Below are 8,669 nucleotides of genomic sequence, written 5' to 3'. Positions count from 1 at the left end.
AGGAGGCCTCATAATCGCCTTGATCTTCTCCGGGTTTGCTTCAATGCCCTCGTACGAAACCAGGAACCCCAGCAGCTTCCCTGCGGAGACACCAAAGACGCACTTGTCCGGGTTCAGCTTCGTGCGAGTAGCCCGCAGCCTGTCGAAGACCAGGGTTAAATATTCCACTAGGGTCGACCCTTTCTTAGTCTTGACTACGATGTCATCGACGTATACTTCCACCTTGTCCCTGATCAGGTCCTCGAAAGTCTTACTCATCGCCCGCACAAATGTTGGCAAGGCGTTTTTCAGACCGTAAGGCATTACAACATAGCAGTACAACCCATCCACTGTTACAAAAGCGGTATGCTTCCTATCTTCCCTAGACATCTAGATTTGATGGAAACCAAAATAAGCATCTAAGAAAGACAAATGGCCGCACCTGGAGGTAGAGTCCACGATTTGATCTATTCGCGGAAGTGGATATGGGTCCTTGGGACAAGCCTTATTAAGGCTGGTGTAGTCGATGCACATCCGAAGCTTCCCATTTGCCTTGGGGACAATGACTGGGTTGGCCAGCCACACTGGGTGATGAACCTCTTCGATGAAGCCGACGTCTAGCAGCTTCCGGACCTCCTTTCGGATGAAGTCATGCCGCTCGACGGACTGTCTATGAGGCTTCTAACTCACCGGCTTGGCGTCGGGGTCAATCTTCAGATGGTGCTCGATCACCTCCCTTGGGATCCCAGACATCTGCGACGGCTCCCATGCGAACACGTTGGCATTTGCCTGGAGGAAGGCGACGAGCGCGAGTTCCTATTTTTCCTCCAGATCACCCGCAATGCGAGTGGTCTAGGAGGAACCCGCGCTGAGCTGGACGGTCTTGACGGGGACGTCGTCCGCTCCGGAAGGCCGCACCTTCAGCACCTTGGTAGGCGCCTTGGTCTCGGAGGTCGAGGGGTTCCTCCCCCCGTCGTTCGGGCGAGCAGCTTCTGCTTCCAGGGCGTGCAGCTTCTCCACAGCCGCCAGCGCAGTGGCGCGGTCACCTCGCACGGTGAGGACCCCGGCTGGAGACGACATCTTGAGGACCAAATACCCGTAATGGGCAATGGCCATGAACCGGTACAGGGCCGGCCTGCTAATAATGGCGTTGAATGGGAGGTTAACCTCCGCGACGTCGAACAGGACGTTCTCCATGCGGAAGTTCTCCTCGGCCCCGAATGTTACCGGGAGTGCGATGCTCCCAAGGGGATATACCGGTTGTGGTCCCACCCCAAAGAATGGGTGATAGTCGCCTAGAGGGGGGGTGAATAGGGCGAAACTGAAATTTACAAATATAAACACAACTACAAGCCGGGGTTAGCGTTAGTAATAATAAATGAGTCCGCAAGAGAGGGCGCAAAACAAATCCCAAGCGAATAAGCAAATGAGACACGGAGATTTGTTTTACCGAGGTTCGGTTCTTGCAAACCTACTCCCCGTTGAGGAGGCCACAAAGGCCGGGTCTCTTTCAACCCTTCCCTCTCTCAAACGGTCCCTCGGACCGAGTGAGCTTTCCTTCTTCTCAGTCAACCGGGAACAAAACTTCCCCGCAAGGGCCACCACACAATCGGTGCCTCTTGCCTCGGTTACAATTGAGTGTTGATCACAAGAGCAAAAGAGAAAGAAAGAATGCGATCCAAGCGCAAGAGCTCAAATGAACACGGCAAATCACTCTCACTAGTCACTTAGGGTTTGTGTGGAATTGGAGAGGATTTGATCTCTTTGGGTGTGTCTAGAATTGAATGCCTAGCTCTTGTAAGTGGTTGAGAAGTGGAAAACTTGGATGCAATGAATGTGGGGTGGTTGGGGTATTTATAGCCCCAACCACCAAACTTGACCGTTGGCTGGAGGCTTCTGTTCGATGGCGCACCGGACAGTCCGGTGCACACCGGACAGTCCGGTGCCCCTGCCACGTCATCACTGCCGTTGGATTCTAGCCGTTGGAGCTTCTGACTTGTGGGCCCGCCTGGGTGTCCGGTGCACACCGGACATGCACTGTTTGATGTCCGGTGCACCGGTATGGGCGCGCCTGCCGACTGCGCGCGCAGAGCGCGCATTAAATGCGCTTGCAGGTGACCGTTGGCGCGGAAGTAGCCGTTGCTCCGTGGTTCACCGGACAGTCCGGTGCACACCGGACAGTCCGGTGAATTTTAGCGGAGCGGCTGCCGCGCGAACCCGAGGCTGGCGAGTTCCGGAGGCCGAGCTTCCTTGGAGCACCGGACATGTCCGGTGCACACCGGACAGTCCGGTGAATTATAGCGCGCCGGCTTCCGAGAATTCCCGAGAGTGAAGAGTTGGAGTCTGAGTCCCCTGGTGCACCGGACAGGTACTGTTTACTGTCCGGTGGCGCACCGGACAGTCCGGTGCGCCAGACCAGGGGTGCCCTCGGTTGCCCCTTTGCTCCTTTATTGAATCCAACACTTGGTCTTTTTATTGGCTAGATGTGAACCTTTTGCACCTGTATAACTTATACACTAGAGCAAACTAGTCAGTCCAATATTTGTGTTGGGCAATTCAACCACCAAAATTATTTAGGAACTAGGTGTAAGCCTAATTCCCTTTCAATCTCCCCCTTTTTGGTGATTGATGCCAACACAAACCAAAGCAAATATAGAAGTGCATAATTGAACTAGTTTACATAATGTAAGTGCAAAGGTTACTTGGAAATGACCCAATATAACTTCTTACAAGATATGCAAGGAATGTTTCTTTTTTTATATAACATTTTGGACCACGTTTGCACCACATGTTTTTGTTTTTGCAAATTCTTTTTGTAAATCCATTTCAAAGATCTTTAGCAAATAGTCAAAGGTACATGAATAAGAGTTTGCAAAGCATTTTCAAGATTTGAAATTGTCTCCCCCTATTTCAAATGCTTTTCCTTTGACTAAACAAAACTCCCCCTAAAAGAGATCCACCTCTTAGTGTTCAAGAGGGTTTTGATATACCATTTTTGAAATACTACTTTCTCCCCCTTTTGAACACAATAGGATACCAATTGATAAATACTTCTTTGAAAACACTAAGTTTTTGAAATTGGTGGTGGTGCGGTCCTTTTGCTTTGGGCTCATTTCTCCCCCTTTTTGGCATGAATCGCCAAAAAACGGAATCATTAGAGCCCTCTAAGTGCTATCTTCCCCTTTGGTCATAAAATAAATGAGTTAAGGTTATACCAAAAAGCGAAGCTTTTGAGCTTTTACTTTCTTCCCCAGGGATGAAGTTCTTTTCTTTGATGCTCATTTCTCCCCCAAAGAATAGAGAGTTGCTCGGAGTGATGGCGAAGTATGAGTTACGGAGTGGAAGCCTTTGTCTTCGCCGAAGCCTCCAATTCCCTTTCAATATACCTATGACTTGGTTTGAAATAGACTTGAAAACACATTAGTCATAGCATATAGAAGAGATATGATCAAAGGTATTTAAATGAGCTATGTGTGCAAGCTTAGCAAAAGAAATTTCTAGAATCAAGAATATTGAGCTCATGCCTAAGTCTGGTAAAAGATTGTTCATCAAGTGGCTTGGTAAAGATATCGGCTAATTGATCTTTAGTGTTAATGTAAGAAATCTCGATATCCCCCTTTTGTTGGTGATCCCTAAGAAAATGATACCGAATGGCTATGTGCTTAGTGCGGCTATGCTCGACGGGATTGTCGGCCATTTTAATTGCACTTTCATTATCACATAGCAAAGGGACTTTGGTTAATTTGTAACCGTAGTCCCGCAGGGTTTGCCTCATCCAAAGCAATTGCGCGCAACAATGTCCTGCGGCAATGTACTCGGCTTCGGCGGTGGAAAGAGCGACCGAATTTTGCTTCTTTGAAGCCCATGATACCAAGGATCTTCCCAAGAACTGGCAAGTCCCCGATGTGCTCTTCCTATTGATCTTACACCCCGCCCAATCGGCATCCGAATAACCAATCAAATCAAAAGTGGATCCCCGAGGGTACCAAAGCCCAAACTTAGGAGTATAAGCCAAATATCTCAAGATTCGTTTTACGGCCGTAAGGTGGGATTCCTTAGGGTCGGATTGGAATCTTGCACACATGCAAACGGAAAGCATAATGTCCGGTCGAGATGCACATAAATAAAGCAATGAACCAATCATCGACCGGTATACCTTTTGATCCACGGACTTACCTCCCGTGTCGAGGTCGAGATGCCCATTAGTTCCCATGGGTGTCTTGATGGGTTTGGCATCCTTCATCCCAAACTTAGCAAGAATGTCTTGAGTGTACTTCGTTTGGCTAATGAAGGTGCCCTCTTGGAGTTGCTTGACTTGGAATCCTAGAAAATACTTCAACTCCCCCATCATCGACATCTCGAATTTCTGTGTCATGATCCTACTAAACTCTTCACATGTAGACTCGTTAGTAGACCCAAATATAATATCATCAACATAAATTTGGCATACAAACAAGTCATTTTCAAGAGTTTTAGTAAAGAGTGTAGGATCGGCCTTGCCGACTTTGAAGCCATTAGCAATAAGGAAATCTCTAAGGCATTCATACCATGCTCTTGGGGCTTGCTTGAGCCCATAAAGCGCCTTAGAGAGCCTATAGACATGATTAGGATACTCACTGTCTTCAAAGCCGGGAGGTTGCTCAACATAGACCTCTTCCTTGATCGGTCCATTGAGGAAGGCACTTTTCTCGTCCATTTGATAGAGCTTAAAGCCATGGTAAGTAGCATAGGCCAATAATATGCGAATTGACTCAAGCCTAGCTACGGGTGCATAGGTTTCACCAAAATCCAAACCTTCGACTTGTGAATACCCTTTGGCCACGAGTCGAGCTTTGTTCCTTGTCACCACACCATGCTCATCTTGCTTGTTGCGGAAGACCCATTTGGTTCCTACAACATTTTGGTTAGGACGTGGAACTAAATGCCAGACCTCATTCCTCGTGAAATTGTTGAGCTCCTCTTGCATCGCCACCACCCAATCCGAATCTTGGAGAGCTTCCTCTACCCTGTGTGGCTCAATAGAGGAAACAAAAGAGTAATGTTCACAAAAATGAGCAACCCGAGATCGAGTAGTTACCCCCTTATGAATGTCGCCGAGGATGGTGTCGACGGGGTGATCTCGTTGGATTGCTTGGTGGACTCTTGGGTGTGGCGGTCTTGGTTCTTCCTCATCCTCCTTTTCTTGATCATTTGTATCTCCCCCTTGATCATTGCTATCATCTTGAGGTGGCTCGTCTTCTTGATTTTGCTCTTCATCATTTTGAGCCTCATCCTCATTTTGAGTTGGTGGAGATGCTTGCATGGGGGAGGATGGTTGATCTTGTGTACTTGGAGGCTCTTCGGATTCCTTAGGACACACATCCCCAATGGACATGTTCCTAAGCGCTATGCATGGAGCCTGTTCTTCACCTATCTCATCAAGATCAATTTGCTCTACTTGAGAGCCGTTAGTTTCATCAAACACAACGTCACAAGAGACTTCAACTAGTCCAGTGGACTTGTTAAAGACCCTATATGCCCTTGTGTTTGAGTCATAACCAAGTAAAAAGCCTTCTACAGTTTTAGGAGCAAATTTAGATTTTCTACCTCTTTTAATAAGAATGAAGCATTTGCTACCAAAAACTCTAAAATATGAAATGTTGGGCTTTTTACCGGTTAGGAGTTCATATGATGTCTTCTTGAGGATTCGGTGAAGATATAACCGGTTGATGGCGTAGCAGGCGGTGTTGACCGCTTCGGCCCAAAACCGGTCCGGTGTCTTGTACTCATCAAGCATGGTTCTTGCCATGTCCAATAGAGTTCGATTCTTCCTCTCCACTACACCATTTTGTTGTGGCGTGTAGGGAGAGGAGAACTCATGCTTGATGCCCTCCTCCTCAAGGAAGCCTTCAATTTGAGAGTTCTTGAACTCCGTCCCGTTGTCGCTTCTTATTTTCTTGATCCTTAAGCCGAACTCGTTTTGAGCTCGTCTCAAGAATCCCTTTAAGGTTTCTTGGGTTTGAGATTTTTCCTGTAAAAAGAATACCCAAGTGAAGCGAGAATAATCATCCACAATAACAAGACAATACTTACTCCCGCCGATGCTTATGTAAGCAATCGGGCCGAATAGATCCATGTGGAGTAGCTCAAGCGGCCTGTCGGTCGTCATGATGTTCTTGTGTGGGTGATGGACTCCAACTTGCTTCCCCGCCTGGCATGCGCTACAAATCCTGTCTTTCTCAAAATGAACATTTGTTAATCCTAAAATGTGCTCTCCCTTTAGAAGCTTGTGAAGATTCTTCATCCCAACATGGGCTAGTCGGCGATGCCAGAGCCAACCTATGTTAGTCTTAGCAATTAAGCATGTGTCGAGTTCAGCTCTATTAAAATCCACTAAGTATAGCTGACCCTCTAACACACCCTTAAATGCTATTGAATCATCACTTCTTCTAAAGACAGTGACACCTATATCAGTAAAAAGACAGTTGTAGCCCATTTGACATAATTGGGAAACAGAAAGCAAGTTGTAATCTAATGAATCAACAAGAAAAACATTGGAAATGGAATGGTCAGGTGAAATAGCAATTTTACCCAAACCTTTGACCAACCCTTGATTTCCATCCCCGAATGTGATAGCTCGTTGGGGATCTTGGTTTTTCTCATATGAGGAGAACATCTTTTTCTCCCCGGTCATGTGGTTTGTGCACCCGCTGTCGAGTATCCAACTTGAGCCCCCGGATGCATAAACCTACAAAACAATTTTAGTTCTTGACTTTAGGTACCCAAACGGTTTTGGGTCCTTTGGCATTAGAAACAAGAACTTTGGGTACCCAAACACAAGTCTTGAAGCTCTTGTGTTTGCCCCCAACAAATTTGGCAACTACCTTGCCGGATTTGCTAGTAAGCACATAAGATGCATCAAAAGTTTTAAATGAAATGCTATGTTCATTTGATGCATTAGAAATTTTCTTTCTAGGCAACTTGGCACGGGTTGGTTGCCTAGAGCTAGATGTCTCACCCTTATACATAAAAGCATGATTGGGGCCAGAGTGAGACTTCCTAGAATGAATTTTCCTAATTTTGCTCTCGGGATAACCGGCAGGGTACAAAATGTAACCCTCGTTATCCTGAGGCATGGGAGCTTTGCCCTTAACAAAGTTAGACAAATTTTTAGGAGGGGCATTAAGTTTGACATTGTCTCCCCTTTGGAAGCCAATGCCATCCTTGATGCCAGGGCGTCTCCCATTATAGAGCATACTTCTAGCAAATTTAAATTTTTCATTTTCTAAGTTATGCTCGGCAATTTTAGCATCTAATTTTGCTATATGATCATTTTGTTGTTTAATTAAAGCCATATGATCAAGAATAGCATTAACATCAATATCTCTACATCTAGTGCAAATAGAAACATGCTCAATATTAGATGTAGAGGGTTTGCAAGATTTAAGTTCTACAACCTTAGCATGCAACATTTCATTCTTAGTTCTAAGGTCGGAAATAGTAGCATTGCAAACATCAAAATTTTTAGCCTTAGCAATTAAATTTTCATTCTCTAATCTAAGGCTAGCAAGAGATGCATTTAATTCATCAATCTTAGCAAGCAAGTCAACGTTATCATCTCTAAGATTGGGAATTGAAACATTACAAACATGTGAATCAACCTTAGCATTTAAAATAGCATTTTCATTTCTAAGGTTGTCAATCATCTCACGACAAGTGCTTAGCTCACTAGATAATTTTTCACATTTTTCTACTTCTAGAGCATAAGCCTTTTTAACCTTAACATGTTTCTTGTTTTCTTTAATTAGATAATCCTCTTGGGAATCCAAAAGGTCATCCTTTTCATGAATAGCACTAACCAATTCATTTAATTTTTCCTTTTGAGCTATGTTAAGGTTGGCAAAAAGGGAACGCAAATTATCTTCCTCATCACTAGCATTGTCATCACTAGAGGATTCATATTTAGTGGAGGATTTAGATTTAACCTTCTTTTTGCCGTCCTTTGCCATGAGGCACTTGTGGCCGACGTTGGGGAAGAGGAGTCCCTTGGTGACGGCGATGTTGGCGGCGTCCTCGTCGTCGGAGGAGTCGCTTGAGCTCTCGTCGGAGTCCCACTCGCGACAAATATGGGCATCGCCGCCCTTCTTCTTGTAATACCTCTTCTTTTCTTTTCGTCTCCCCTTCTTGTCGTCACCTCGGTCACTGTCACTAGATATAGGACATTTAGCAATAAAATGACCGGGCTTACCACACTTGTAGCAAACCTTCTTGGAGCGGGACTTGTAGTCTTTCCCTCTCCTTTGTTTGAGGATTTGGCGGAAGCTCTTGATGACGAGCGCCATCTCCTCATTGTCAAGCTTGGAGGCGTCTATTGGTTGTCGGCTTGGTGTAGACTCCTCCTTCTTTTCTTCCGTCGCCTTGAATGCAACGGGTTGAGCTTCGGATGGCTCACCAAGCTCGTTGATTTTCCTCGAGCCTTCTATCATGCACTCAAAACTTACAAAATGCCCGATAACTTCCTCGGGGGTCATTTTAGTATATCTAGGATTACCACGAATCAATTGAACTTGAGTGGGATTTAGAAAAATGAGAGATCTTAAAATAACATTTACCACTTCGTGGTCGTCCCACTTCTTGCTCCCGAGGTTGCGCACTTGGTTTACCAAAGTCTTGAGCCGGTTGTACATGTGTTGTGGCTCCTCCCCTTTGTT

Source organism: Zea mays, chromosome 7, assembly GCF_902167145.1.
Source record: "Zea mays cultivar B73 chromosome 7, Zm-B73-REFERENCE-NAM-5.0, whole genome shotgun sequence".
In the NCBI taxonomy this organism is placed as follows: Eukaryota; Viridiplantae; Streptophyta; class Magnoliopsida; order Poales; family Poaceae; genus Zea; species Zea mays.
This window is presented reverse-complemented; position numbering follows the sequence as displayed.